At 40.8% G+C, this 14161-nt stretch overlaps 1 protein-coding gene and 1 pseudogene across 6 annotated transcripts in view; both read left to right on the forward strand.

Annotated features, from left to right (window-relative positions):
* FAM168B (family with sequence similarity 168 member B) overlaps positions 1–14161 on the forward strand; it is a 67073-nt gene that overhangs the window by 13103 nt on the left and 39809 nt on the right. The gene's annotated exons all lie outside the window — the stretch shown is intronic.
* LOC148093741 (cohesin subunit SA-1-like) lies at positions 3745–6781 on the forward strand (annotated as a pseudogene).

The following is a 14161-nucleotide window of genomic DNA, read 5'->3' on the forward strand; positions in this document are numbered from 1 at the left end:
TCTGTGGGGTGGCCTTATGTAGTAAGTGTCCTGTGGGACAAGGTGGTAAAGTCTCCTTGAACTCCTGAGCTGAATGCTTTAGTAATGTACCTTGTGTGAGTTATGCAGACCCTCCTGTTGTATTTGGGACCTAATTGTTGTTGGCTCGTTTGTGGATGGGATCGACTTTCACCCCACAGAATTGAGCTTAGCAGGATGGAGCCAGCTGGAGATGGGAGTGCAAATCCAATCCTCCCTTTAAATGGAGTGACACAAGATCTCAGACCTCGAGTGGGGAGCTAGCTTTTTGCCTTCTAGCTTAGTGGTGTCAGAAACCCTGAGGGGAGGCTCTGAGGGGATCTTGCCAGATGCCCTGGCTCTGGGATATGTCCCCTTTCTCCTGTGTGTCTTCCTCTGCAGGGATGTGTAGGCAGAGCTTGGAGGAAGAGAACAAGGCTGCCCCCCATCCACTTGGGGTGTCACCTTTCCTTGGAAGGAGTGAGAGAGAGCTGTTTGCTTCCTTCTCTCTTTGCAGTGCTCTGCCACAGGCCCTGTTGGAGTGCTCTGAGTCAGGTCCAGTGTCCAAGCTCTGCTTTACGCCCCGTTCCCCCGGTGGATATGAGATCATGAGGGCATTGCCAGCAAAATCTGGGAATGCTCATCTAATCCACCCTTTGACTGAGGTGGTGAGGGTCCTTAGCCCTCAAGAGGGGAAGGTAGGTCCTCTCCTTTAATCTCCATGCCAGAGCTCTGGAAGGGAAGCTCCAAGGGGGACACATCAGATTTCACAGTTCTGATTTGTTACCTCTTTACCATGTGAGATTGCACCTACAGGACAGTGGAGGCAGGGCTTAGAGATTAGATCAAGGCCGCCCCCTCTACTTGGGGTAGCACTGGCTCTTGTGGGGGGTGGGAGAGAGCTTTTCACCCCCTCTCTCCTTGCAGCCCCCTTGGAGACGCCCTGATGTAGTAGTCCTCCAAGGGGGTAGCTCCAGATGCCTCGGTTCTGACCTGCAGTTCCTTTCCTCTTTTAGTTTGCACTTGGCTGGTGGTGCAGACAGGCTTTGGGAATGCAAATCCAGGTCGCCCCTTGTTGGGGGCGCTCAAGAAGGGAGCTAGGTGCTTGCCCTACAGCTCACGGGCACCCCACCAGAGCCCTGGAAGGGAGGCTTCTAAGGGACATACCAGGTTTCACAGTTTTGATTTGTGACCCCTTTTCCCAGCAAGTCTGCTCCTGCAGTATAGAGTAGATGGGGTTTGGAGTGATAGCACAAGGCTGCCCCCTCTGCTTCGTGTTACAACAGCTCTTGTGGGAAGAGTAGAGAGCTTTTCACCCCCCCTCTATCCCTGCAGCTCACTGCCAGAGGCCCTGGTGAAGGCCTCTGAGGAGGGGGGGCCTCCAAAGTCCCAGCTCTGGTTTGCTCTTTGCTCCAGCTGTGGATCTGCTCTTGGCTTGTTGTGCTGGTAGGTTTTGGAATGCAAATCCAGGCTTTGGGAATGCAAATTTAGGCATCCCTTTGTTGGAGGTGGTGCAGGATCTTAGCAGGTTAGTTAACTGTTGGCTTTCTAGCTTTGTAGCACCTGGCCAAAGATGTGAAGAGATGTTTGCAAGTGCATACCTCCCCCTCATTCCACAGCTACCTATAGCCTGAGACACTGCCCAGGGATCCTTCTTTGGGGATTGTGCCTGCCTACCCCATGGGAGGGGTGGAATACTGGCTATTATTCCCCAGCCACTCAGTTCAATGTTCGCCTAAAGCTGTCTATAGTTTCTCCAGAGGAAAAAGCACTGTTCAGGTCTCTTTTGGGTACAGCCTACAGTTCTTTATGCCAGACTCAATCTTGGCAGGGTGGTGTCACCAGCATTTGGAGGATAGGGTTAGTGCACTTTCTTCAGCTGGTACTATAAGAATAGAAGTGCTGGACCCTGGGAGATGGTGTCTGGGGACTTTGTAGGATGTTGGTTCTGGACTGGGTCCTCAGAAGCCTGCCTTCCCAATCTCCAGCACTATCCCACCATGATCTCCTTTTGGCTTCTGTATGCCGAGTCTTGTTCCCTCTACCAGAGCCCTGGGTGAGTGCCTGAGAGCTAGTCCCTGTGAAGTGGCCTTTATGGAGAATGCCCTGGATTCAGGCAGACTCCCTCCCCTTCCCAGTGGGCCAATTCCCCATTTAGTTTTTGCTGCCAAATGTTATGCAGGCTCTTCTTTCAGGCCCTGGTGTTCTGGGTTTGGGGTCCTGGTGTGGAATTGAGACACCTTTTTCCTCTGGGGGTGCTTTTATAGCCATAATATTTCTCCCTCTAAAGCTGCTGCCCTAGGGTGCAGGGACCAACCCTTTCTGCTTCTCTGCCTTTCTTACTAGTCTCTGTGTAGCTTCTGTTTTTCAATCCTTGGATATACTACTCCTGTTCCGGTGTCTTTTTGTTGTTAATTCAGGTTAATTGCTGTAAGTTTTAACTGTATCTCTGGTTTGGCACCAGGATCAGGTATATTTTGCTTTCATCTATTCAGCCACCATCTTCAACTCCTGCCCACCCTTATTTGAGTCAACTAGTCAAACATGGGATGTGAGGGAGGGAAGAAGCAAAATTTGGGGGAATAGGAGCGGGTTGGTAAAAAATGGCAAATGAGGCCCTGGCTGGATAGCTCAGTTGGTTAAAGTGTCATCCTGATGTGCTAAAGTTGCAGGTTTGATCCTCAGGGTACATACGAGGATCAGCCAGTAAATGCATAAATAAGTAGAACAACAAATTGATGTGTCCTTCTCTCTCAAATTAAATAATTTTTTAAAAAAGCAAATGGTTGTCTTAATTGTTGACTTTGAACAAGGAGTAATTATTTGTAATGTTACAGTTTCATTTTGGGTTTTGATAATATGTTGGAACAAATAACCTTAAAATTTTGTTGGTTAAAGAAAAACTAGAAAATTGAATAAAACATGTAAAAATAAATGTAACTGAACTTGCAAGAATGTAAGAAAAATATCTTCAGGTAAATATTGAAGTGATATAAAAGCCAGTCCATTTTGCTATTGAGCTAATGTTGTGTCTGTCCTTGGGGCATTTACTATTTGTGGGCTTAAATAACTCAACGTGGGGACAGAAAGTGAGGCCTTAGGCCCTTGTGAGGCTGGGAGTTGGAGTGGGAGCTCTCATCAATGTGGTTCCTCCAAGGGTGATACTCCCTGTGAAGAGGTAGACTGAAGCAATTCATTCACTGGCCCAGAAGGAAATTAGTTTTTGCTTGGGCTGTGGGAAGGGGGAAATCTTTCCTAAGAATATGTAACATAAAAAATAGTTTTTAGCCTGCAATATTCCCTGGAACACCTGACAGCAGCAAATGTAGAATTGCTATAGAGGCATTTGTTCTCAAACCAGGTTATGAGGTTTTTCCACATACTTCTGTCTGTTAACAGTGCAAAATTATTGGTGTACACTCAGTCCTCACTGGTAAAGAGTTTGTACACTTTCCTGCAGTGGCCCCCAGTTCCCTCTCCTTTCTGAGCCTGTCAGCAGACCCAAGTTTGAAGCGGCAACACTGACATTTGGAAAATGTTACCAGATAGTCGGTTAGGACTGCAGCTGCATTAAAGGCTCTCCGCCTCTCCCGAACCCCAGGAACAGGAATAACACTTTTGGGGGGGAAACTAAGTTAATGGCTACAACGCTTGGCTATGTAGCTGATTGCCTTTGAGGTTATTTTTAAAGTTTTGAGTTGTACAGCACTTGATTCTTTTGCTCCATTGTGGAAACACCTCTTCATAATGATTGCTTCAGAGTTACGAGTGTTACAGGATTCAACTAATGAAACTACTGCTCATTCGGATGCTGGCAGTGAACTCGAAGAAACAGAGGTCAAAGGAAAAGGAAAAAGGGGTCATCCTGGCAAGTTTCCATCTATAAATAAGAAACCTCAAAAATCTCCGGGATAGAACAATAGAATTGAAGCTGGAGTTAGAATTAAAGCCGTGGAAGAGCTAATGGGCACCTTAACTGAATGGTTAAGGGGAGCCTGTCACATTATTTGAAGTGGTGAAACTGGGAGAAAGTGCAGTGCAGTACTCGTGGATTACTGGATTGAATCATATAAACAAGACAGAGACATCACACTTCTGAATTTAATCAACTTTTTTATGCAGTGTTAAGGATATTGAAGCACTGTGAAAATAAACATGTTTTGAAATATGCAGAATGCAGAAATCGTCAGAAAAATTACTGAAGAATTTGATGAGGACGGGGTGATTATTTTCCTTACCATGCCTGGACCTCAGTGGAAAAAAATTTGTGAACTTCATTGGAGTTTTGATTTGACAGTATTAATACATCATAATTTATGATGAGTATATGATGAACACAGTAATCTCCCTTTTGACTGGTTTGTCAGACTCCCAGATCAGAGCTTTTAGCCATACAAGCACCCTTGCTGCCATGAAGCTCCTGACTGCTTTGGTGAATGTTGCCTTAAACCTCAGAACTCATTAGGATAATACACAGAGACAATATGAAGCTGAAAGAAAAAAAAGGATTGGAAAAAGAGCCAATGAAAGGTTAGAGGTACTACTTTAGAAATGCAAGGGGGATACAGGAAAATTAGGATGAAATTGAAAACATGATGAGCTCTATTTTTAAGGGTATGTTTCTTCATAGATACTGTGATGCTATTGCTGAGATTAGAGTCATTTGTATTGAAGAAATTGTAGTATGAAAGAAAATGTATAGTGATGCCTTCCTAAATGACAGTTACCTAAAATATGTTGGTTGGACTCTTCACGACAGGCAAGGAGAAAACAGGCTGAATTTTTTAAAGCTCTAGAGTCTCTATGCCAATAGAGAATTATTCCCCAAATTGGAGTTATTCACAGACCAATTCAAGGATTGCATTGTATCAGTGACACTTGATAAGGAATACTATGTTGCTGTGGCAGCTATTCGATTGGTTACTCTGATATTTCATAGAAGTAAAGAAGCTCTTTCTGATAAAGACTGTGAAAATGTTTGCCACTTGGTGGACTTAGCACATTGCCCTGTTGCTATGGCAGCTGGAGAATCCTTCACAGAAAGCTGTTCAGCAGACATGACCCACAAGCAGAGAAGCATTAGCAAAGAGAAGGGGAAAAAACTGTCCAAATGAGAATCTCATTATGATGCTGTTTTTTTTCTTTCTTGAAAGCTTTCATGTTACTCTGTGATCTTTTGTTGATTTTTAGCCACTAATTAATGACAGGTGGTAGGGAGGGCCTTCAGCCTTTGGTGTTTAATCCAGATACTGGACTCCAGTCTGAACTCCTCAGTTTTGTGATGAATCATGTTTTCATTGACAAAGAAGAAAAGAACCAGAGCATGGAGAGTGATGAAGAAGATGAAACAAATAAAATTGGGTCCTTACATAAAAGAAGGAATCTACTTGCTGCCTTTAGCACACTTATCATTTAGGATATTGTTGACTGCAGGCATCTTTAAACACTACATGAAGTATTGCTATGACTGTGGTGATATTAATAAGGAAACACTGAGTAAACCCAGGCAGACTGAAAAAATTCAGTGTGCCAAGATACTCATTCTCAATTTATAGTGGTTTAATGAACTGTTCAAGAGCAGGGTCCCAACTTATATAGGATATCTGCCTACGTCACAAGAATGGCATAGAATTTGCCTTTAAATACCAAAATCAGGACAGAATATCTACCTCCTAATCTGGCTTCTAAACTTTTTCTTCTAAACTTTAGAAAAAGAATTTTCTTCTAAACTTTTTCTGCAGGACAAAAGGACTGTTGTTCATACATACCTAGAAAAAAATCCTTATGGAGCAGATGATGGAAAGGGTGGAAGATGTATGGCTTTTATACATCTCTTATAGAAATTTGTTAGTCACTAGAAGTGTAGCTGATAGAATGTGTGGAAGTAGCAGCAGCAAAACCTCCTCAGTAAGGAATAAGAAAAGACAGCCCCCACTTCATAAGAAACAACTAGAAGGTGAAAGTCTGGATAATATGTGGCTAAACAGGACTGACACCATGATTCAGACTCCTGGACCCCTGCAAGCACCATAGCTCACTTCCACTGTCCTGTGGGAGAATAGCCAGCCCATGGGAGAGCAAATTCAGGAACCTGAGTTCTGAACCTGACTTTTTACACAATCACAGATGCAGATCTCTTGGTTAGGCAAGCCAAAATTAGAAGATTTAAATCAGAAGGACAGAACAGGAATGAACTACGTGAAAGTGAGAACTGGAGTGAGTCATGCTGTTTGGGACCTAATGGAAGAAGATGCTAACCCTGTCTTTGAAGATGTGATGTCATTCTGGAGCCAGTTGGAAGATATGAATGAAAAATTTGAAGACACCGTAGTTATTGATCTGCCCCCATCAAGAAATTGGTGAGAGAGCTGAACTGAGGCTAGATTTCTTTGATTCTGCAGCTGTTGTAGATGATTCAGGATTTGGAATGCCTATGTTCTGAAGTCTGAAGAAAATTTACAAATCTGGAACTCTGCTTTTAGAGCTAGAGGCCTATATACTGTGATAGGTGGTATGGGGAAAAAACACTTCTGATGTGATCTGATTTGTTTTTTAATCAAGTGATTGAGGTCAATCCCTTTTTGCAGTAACAAAAGAGGAGCATGTAAATTACTCAAGGGAATGTTGGTGAATGTCACCTCAGGAAGACTGACCTGAAAAATCATTTGTGTCCTAATATTGGACTTACCCAATACAGATGTGTGTTATTTTGGAGGGAGGGGAAAAATTTAAAACAGCTGTCAAGATAAACACTGTTATACACCTGTTTTATGAAAACTCAGCATTGAGTAAAGAAAATATTTTAAACTTTATTTTCCTATTGTACTATTTAAAAATTGTTTCAACATTTTGCTTTTTTATGTTTTAAAAGGCCACTTTTTATGTTTGAATAACCATTTTTATTAAACCTATGAGTAAGCAGCTCATTTTAATTGCTGAAGAGTGTTTTGGATCTCACTGGATTTGGTTGACCTTGTGGAATACAGAAATATAGAGGAGCAGAATATTGATAGGCTAAGATGAAAATCTGACATTGCATCTCTGCCAAAATCCACACGCCCTCTATGGATATGGATTCCCTGGTTTTATATACTCTTGAATAAAAAGGTTTTATTTTATTTGTAATGAGGGCATAAAATAAGAAATGTCCATGTAGCCATTTTTCCAACAGATTCTGTGCACCATTCACTATATAGGATAGAGAGATTCAAATACAGTACATTTTCTATTGGTATTTGCTCTGTGCATTTTTAGTAACTTCTACTAGCAAAGTATTCTCAGTAAAAACAAACAACAACAAAAAAAGTGCAAAATTATTATAAAACACGACATAATTTATCAATAACAGGCACCAATCACAACAGACTGCAGGAATAGGACATCAAGTAGAAGCCATGTCACACAACAATGCTTAGAATAACAAAAGATGTAAAATTCTGAGTCAAAACATGAGAATGAGAGGGGAATGAGACACTTGGTGAACAAAAAGTGGGCCCAGCTGGGTATGGCCCAGCTGGGTATGGCCCAGAGGTTGGGCCCAGCTGGGTATGGCCCAGAGGTTGGGCATTGACCTAAGATCCAGGAGATCGTGGTTCGATTCCTGGTCAGGGCACATGCCCCAGTTGCGGGCTCGATCCCCATTTGGGGGTGTGCAGGACGCAGCGGATCAATGACAATTCTCATCATTGATGTTTCTCTCTCTGTCTCTCCCTCTCCCTTCCTCTCTCTGAAATCAATAAGGATATAGTTAAGAATAATAATAATAAAGTACCAACTGGAACTTAAATGGGGAAAAAAGGCATTCGAACAAAATTTAGGTTAAATTGCAGGTAAAACTGCTAAATAGAGAAATAGCGTAAGGAAAGGGGGAAATAAACTGGTTAAGAAATAAAGGTGTTGCCCAGCCGGGCGTGGCTTAGCGGTTGAGCGTTGACCTAGGATCCAGGAGATCAGGGTTCGATTCGCGGTCAGGGCACATGCCCGGGTTGCGGACTGCAGCCAATCAATGACTCTCTCATCATTGATGTTTCTATCTCTCTCTGTCCCTCTCCTTTCCTCTCTCTGAAATCAATAAAGGTATATTTAAAAAAAAGAAAAAGGAAAAAAAAAAGAAATAAACATGTTAGAATGAAAAGATTTGAGAAGAGCTCCAGAAGGACTGAGTAGAATCTAGAAGAAAAGGAACAACAGAATTTTCCAGAATTGATAAGAGGTAATTTAGTAATAAGACCTACTGTTTTTAAAATGTTAACACTTAACCTAGTGTTAACTTAAACTAGGGAAATGCTAAATAGCTGAAAAGAATTCTGAGTGGATCCAGAGCCAGTGAAATAAATAGGCATTACCTGAGAGTCCATATAAAAACATTGATTGATTGTCTGTCATACACCAGCTCTACAAGGCTGTGAGGATACTAAAGACATATACATATATTTTGTTCTGCTCTTTGGTTGGTCAAAAGCAGGGTATGGCAAACTTTATGTAAAGGTCCAGGTAGTGTAGTATACAGGGTGTGTGGGTCACACTGTCTCTGTGGTAATTACTCAACTCTGTCTTTCCATCACAAAAACAGCTGTAGACAATACTGAATGAGTGTCTTTTTCAGCGCAACTGAAAGCAGACAGTGGGCTACAGTGTCCTGTGGCCTGTAGTTTGCTGACCTCTGGTCAGCAGCAATGGAGTAAAACACTTGAGTTTTTTGGGTGTTTTTTGGTCTTGAAATAACATTTAAAAGAAAATTTCTATAATGTTATAGCAGTCGTAAATTTTGTATAGTTTCTCCTTATTTTATCTATTTCTTTAACACTTATCTGGCTTATTTTTATGATTTTGGTATTTTTAGTTTCCTTGACTTTCATTACACTGTATCGGGAAAGTACAATGCAGGAACCTAGTAATCATTCTGGGTATTTTAAATGTGGGAGGGGTGTCAATATAGGGAATTAATGTGCCTACAGAATTTTGAATCTAGCATAATTGCAGTACCTAAAACAGACAAGACCATCTTACTCTTAAAATTGATAGCACCTGTTTTCATTCACTTTCTTTTTCTTCTTTTGACTGGAAAAATCAAATATATATTTTCTTAGTTTATTATTTTTTTATTCTTAACAATATTATAAATGTCCTCCATTTTACCCCCTTTGCTCCACTCAACCAAGCCCCTGCCCACCCCAGACCTTCACCACACTATTGTTAGCGATCATGGGCTGTGCATATATGTTCTTTGGTTGATCTATTTCTCTCCCGCACACCACCCTTCTCTCAGATATCTGTCAGTTTGTTCCATGCATTTGTGCCTCTGGACCTATTTTGTTCATTAGTTTATTTTGTTCATTAGGTTCCACATATAAATGAGGTCATGTGATATTTGTCTCTTTCTGAAGGGCGTATTTTGCTTAGTATAATAATCCAACCATGCTGTCTACAGCTTCATAGTATTTCATTGTGAAAATGTAACATAGCTTTTTTTATCCACTCATCTACTAATGGGCACTTGGGGTTTTCCAGATCTTGGCTATTATAAATAACGCTGTTATAAATATAGGGGTGCATATATTCTTTCTGATTGGTGTTTCAGGATTCTTAGGATATATTCCTAAAAGTGGGATTGTTGAGTCAAACAGTAGTTCCATTTTTATTTTTTTGACCAAACTTCATACTGTTTTCCACAGTGGCTGCACCACTCTGCATTTCCACCAACATTACACTAAGATTTCATTATCTTCACAACCTTGCCCGCACTTGTTTGTTGATTTTAATGATGGTAGCCATTCTGGCAAGCGTGAGGCAATACTTCATTGTAGTTTTAATTTGCACCTCTCTGATGACTAGTGACATTGAGCATTTTTTATTAGTCTGTTGGCCATCTGTATGTCCTCTTTGGAGAAGTGTCTGTTCAGGTCCTTTGCCCATATTTTAATTGGATCGCTAGTCTTCCTGGTGTTGAGTTGTATAAGTTCTTTATATATATTTTTAAATTAACCCCTTATCAGATGTGCCATTGGCAAATATGTTTTCTGATACAGTGGGTTCCCTTTTTATTTTGTTGATGCTTTCTTTTGCTGCACAGAAGCTTTTTAGTTTGATGTAGTCCCATTTGTTTATATTTTCCTTTGTTTCTCTTGCCCTCGGAAATGTATCAGCAAAAATACTGCTGTGTGAGATAGCTGAGATTTTTAATGCCTATGTTTTCTTCTAGGATTCGATAAAAAAATTCAAGCCTTTTACCCATTTTGAGTTTATTCTTGTGTATGGTGTAAAGTTGTTGGTCTAGTTTCATTTTTTTGCATGTATCTGTCCAGTTTTCCTACGACCATTATTGAAGAAACTGCCTTTACTCCATTGTATGCTCTTGCCTCCGTTGTCAAATAGTGATGACAGTAATGGCGTGGGTCGATTTCTGCAGTCTCTGTTCTGTTCCATTGATCTGTATGCCTGTTCTTGTGCCAGGCCCAGGCTGTTTTGACTACAGTGGCTTTGAGGTATAACTTGATATCTGGTATTTGATCTCTCCCACTCTGTTCTTTGTTCTCAAGATTGCTGAGGCTATTCAGGGTCTTGTTTGGTTCCATATAAATGTTTGGAATATTTGTTCTATATCTGTGAAATATGCCATTGGTATTTTAATAGGGATTGCATTGAATCTATAGATTGCTTTGGGTAGTATGGTCATTTTAATGATGATAATTCTTCCAACCCATGAAGACAGTATATGCTTCCACTTCTTTGTATCTTCCTCTGCTTTTTTTCAATGTCCTATAGTTTTCCGAGTACAGGTGTTCTACCTCCTTAGTTAAATTTGTTCATAGGTATCTTACTTTTTTTGTTGCAATGGTAAATGGGATTGTTTTTTAGTTTCTCTTTCTGAGAGTTCTTTATGGGTATATAGTAATGCCATTGATTTCCGAATGTTAATTTTGTATCCCGCTACCTTGCTGAGTTCATTTTTTAAATCTAGTAACTTTTTGGTGGAGTCTTTAGAGTTTTCTATGTACAATTTCATGTCATCTGCAAATAATGACAGTTTTACTTCCTCCTTTCCAATTTGGATGCCTGTTATGTTTTCTTCTTGTCTTACCACTATAGCTAGGGTTTCCAGTAGTATTTTGAATAAGAGTGGTGAAAGTGGACACCCCTGTCTTGTTCCTGTTCTTAGGGGAAATGCTTTTAATTTTTGCCCATTGAGTATGATGTTGGCTGTAGGTTTGTGATATATGGCATTTATTATGTTGAGGTATGATCCCTCTTTTCCCACTTTGCTGAGAGTTTTTATCAAAAATAGGTGTTGGATTTTATCAAATGTTTTTTCTGTATTTATTGATATGATCATGTGATTTGTGTCTTTCAGTTTGTTTATGTGATGTATCATGTTTATTGATTTGCGATTATTGTGCCAGCCTTGCATCCCTGGAATAAATCCCACTTGGTCATGATGTATGATCTTTTAAATATATTACTGGATTTGATTTGCTAATATTTTGTTGAGGATTTTAGCATCTATACTGGCTTGTAATTTTCTTTCTTTGTAGTATCTATCTGGTTTTGGAATTAGGATAATGCTAGCCTGGTAAAGAGAGCTTGGAAGTCTTCCTTCTTCTTGGATTTTTTGGAATAGTTTGAGGACAGGTGTTAGTTGTTCCTTGAATGCTTGGTAAAACTCCCTTGTGAATCCATCCATGCCAGGGCATTTGTTTGCTGGGAGTTTTTTTTTATTACTGCTTCAATTTCAGCTGTTTATTGGCCCATTCACATTCTGTGATTCTTCCCAACTCCACCTTGGAAGATTGTATTTTCCTAGGTTTATGTCCATTTTGTCCACGTTGTCCAACCTGTTGGCATATGGTTGTTTATAGTGTTTTCTTACAATCCTTTGTATTTCTGTGGTTACAGTCGTTACTTCATTTCTTTTGTTTCTGATTTTAATTATTTGGTTTCTCTCTTTTTGTTTCTTGATGAATCTGGCTAAAGTTTCATCGATCTTGTTTATCTTTTCAAAGAACCAGCTCTTGGTTTCATTGATCTTTTGTATTTTTTTTCTATCCTCTATTTATTTCTGCTCTGATCTTTATGATTTCCCTCCTTCTACTCACTACATTTTTTTCTCTGTTTCTTATTCTTATTACAGCAGTCCCTTTAACATTTCTTGCAGTGCTGGTTTGGTGGCAATAAATTCCTTTAGCCTTTTTTTGTTTAGGAAGGTCTTTATTTCACCATCTATTTTGAATGATAGCCTTGCTAGGTAGGGTATTCTTTGTTTCAGGTCCTTGCTTTTCATTTCCTTGAATATTTCATGCCATTCCCTCTGGCCTGTAGGATTTCTGATGACAAATCAGCTGACAGCCTTATAGAATCTCCTTTGTAGGTAACAGATTGCTTTTCTCTTGCTGCCTTTAAGGTTCTCTTTGTCTTGAATTTTTGGCATTTTAACTATGATATGTCTAGGCATGGACCTCTTCAAGTTTTTCTTGTGTGGGACTCTCTGTGCCTCCGGAACGTGTGTGACTTTTTCTTTCACCAGGTTAGGGAAGTTTTCTGCTATTATTTCTTCAGACAAGTTCTCTATTCCCTTGTTCACTTTCTTCCCCTTCTTTCACTCCTATGATGTGACTATTGTTATGTATCGTGTTGTACTACAGCTCCTTAAACTGTCCTGTTTTTAAATTGTCTTTTCTTTTTGGATCTCTGATTGAGTGATTTTTTTTCTACCCTGTCTTTTAATTAGCTAATCCAGTCCTATTCCTTCCAATGTGTTCTTTATGCTGTGTCGTTCTTAATTTCCTTCATGGTTTCCATATCTTTTTTCATGCTGTTGAGCATCCTTACTATCAGTATTCCTAACTCTGTATCTGATAGATTGCTTATCTCCATTTCATTTAGCTCTTCTGGAGAATTCTCTTGTTCTTCCATTTGGGGCTTGTTTTTTTATCTTCTCATTTTTTATCTTCTCATAAAAGCTAAAAGTGTTAGCTTTTATTTTTAGGTTCATCTGCTAGGACTCCCAGTCATTTTGGAGTGTCTCTGGTGGAGGCCAATGTCAAACGCTGTTTGTGACTGGCCTTGAATACTCTGTTTGGAGCTATCAACAGTCCATGGCTTGTGGTCCCCTCTGCTGGGGTTGGGTGTGTTTGGACAGTACCAAGATGCACACCAAAATTGCTTTTCCAAGGCCTTGGTCCAGAAGCAGATCAGGCAAGACTCAAAGCATCCAGAGGTCCACCTCTGCCTGCAGCCTGATTAATCTTAGTCTCTTAATGAGCTTTAGGCTGTAGACCAGAGCAAGGCATATATTCCCAGTGTGTGGTAAGAGGTTTTCCAATACGTGGAGCAATTGCTTCCCCCCTGGCAAAAGCGCCTGGCTGGCAAAGGTCTGCCTGAGAAAGATTTCCTGTGCAGTATGTGGGCGTGATTCAGTGCAGGAATCCCTATGGCTGCCCTCTGAGCTCTATCCTCACATCTGGCAGCCCTGGATTCTCCTCACACAACTCTACTCCACTCTGCCCTCCCTCTGCCAGAGCCCAAGGTGATTGGCTGAACTAAATTTTGTGTATTGGTTCTTTAAGGTGGTGCCTGATTTGCAGCTCTTTCCCTGGCAGACAGAAACCCTGCTGCTTTTCGCAGCCAGATGTTATGTGGGCACCTTTCTGAGTTCTGGTGCTCTACGTGGGGCAATCCAGCTTGGGTTTTAGACCCCAGAGTTCTTAGTGGGAACCCCATACAGCTGAGATATCCCACCTGAACTTCAGCTGCTGCCTGTGGTGGCCCTGCCAGCCCTCTCACCCTTCTGCACTTTCTACCAGTCTCTATACGGTCTCCTCTCTAGGTCCTTGGTTATGAGGGTGCTCTCCAGCTCATCTTCAGTTGATTATTCAGGCTGGGTATTCTATATTTTAGTTTTAATTCCAGTTTGGTCCTCGGAGAGTGTCAGTGTTATAGTCAATATATTTAAATGCAAGGTCACTGCTCATAAATAATGTTCAGCGAATGAGTAGCTTGTGGTCACACTGCATCACATGCAGTAATTGGTTCTGTTGTCATGTGGCGTGACTGCACCAGTTTTAACACATGCTTGCTTATGTTCCTACGTCAGCTAAGCCTTGCCCCAGCCTTTGCATTGGTTAACTCACAGTATTTAGTGAATGCATGAATTTACTAGACCCATTCA

The sequence above is a fragment of the Miniopterus natalensis genome, chromosome 2, assembly GCF_054644295.1.
Source record: "Miniopterus natalensis isolate mMinNat1 chromosome 2, mMinNat1.hap1, whole genome shotgun sequence".
Lineage (NCBI taxonomy): Eukaryota > Metazoa > Chordata > Mammalia > Chiroptera > Miniopteridae > Miniopterus > Miniopterus natalensis.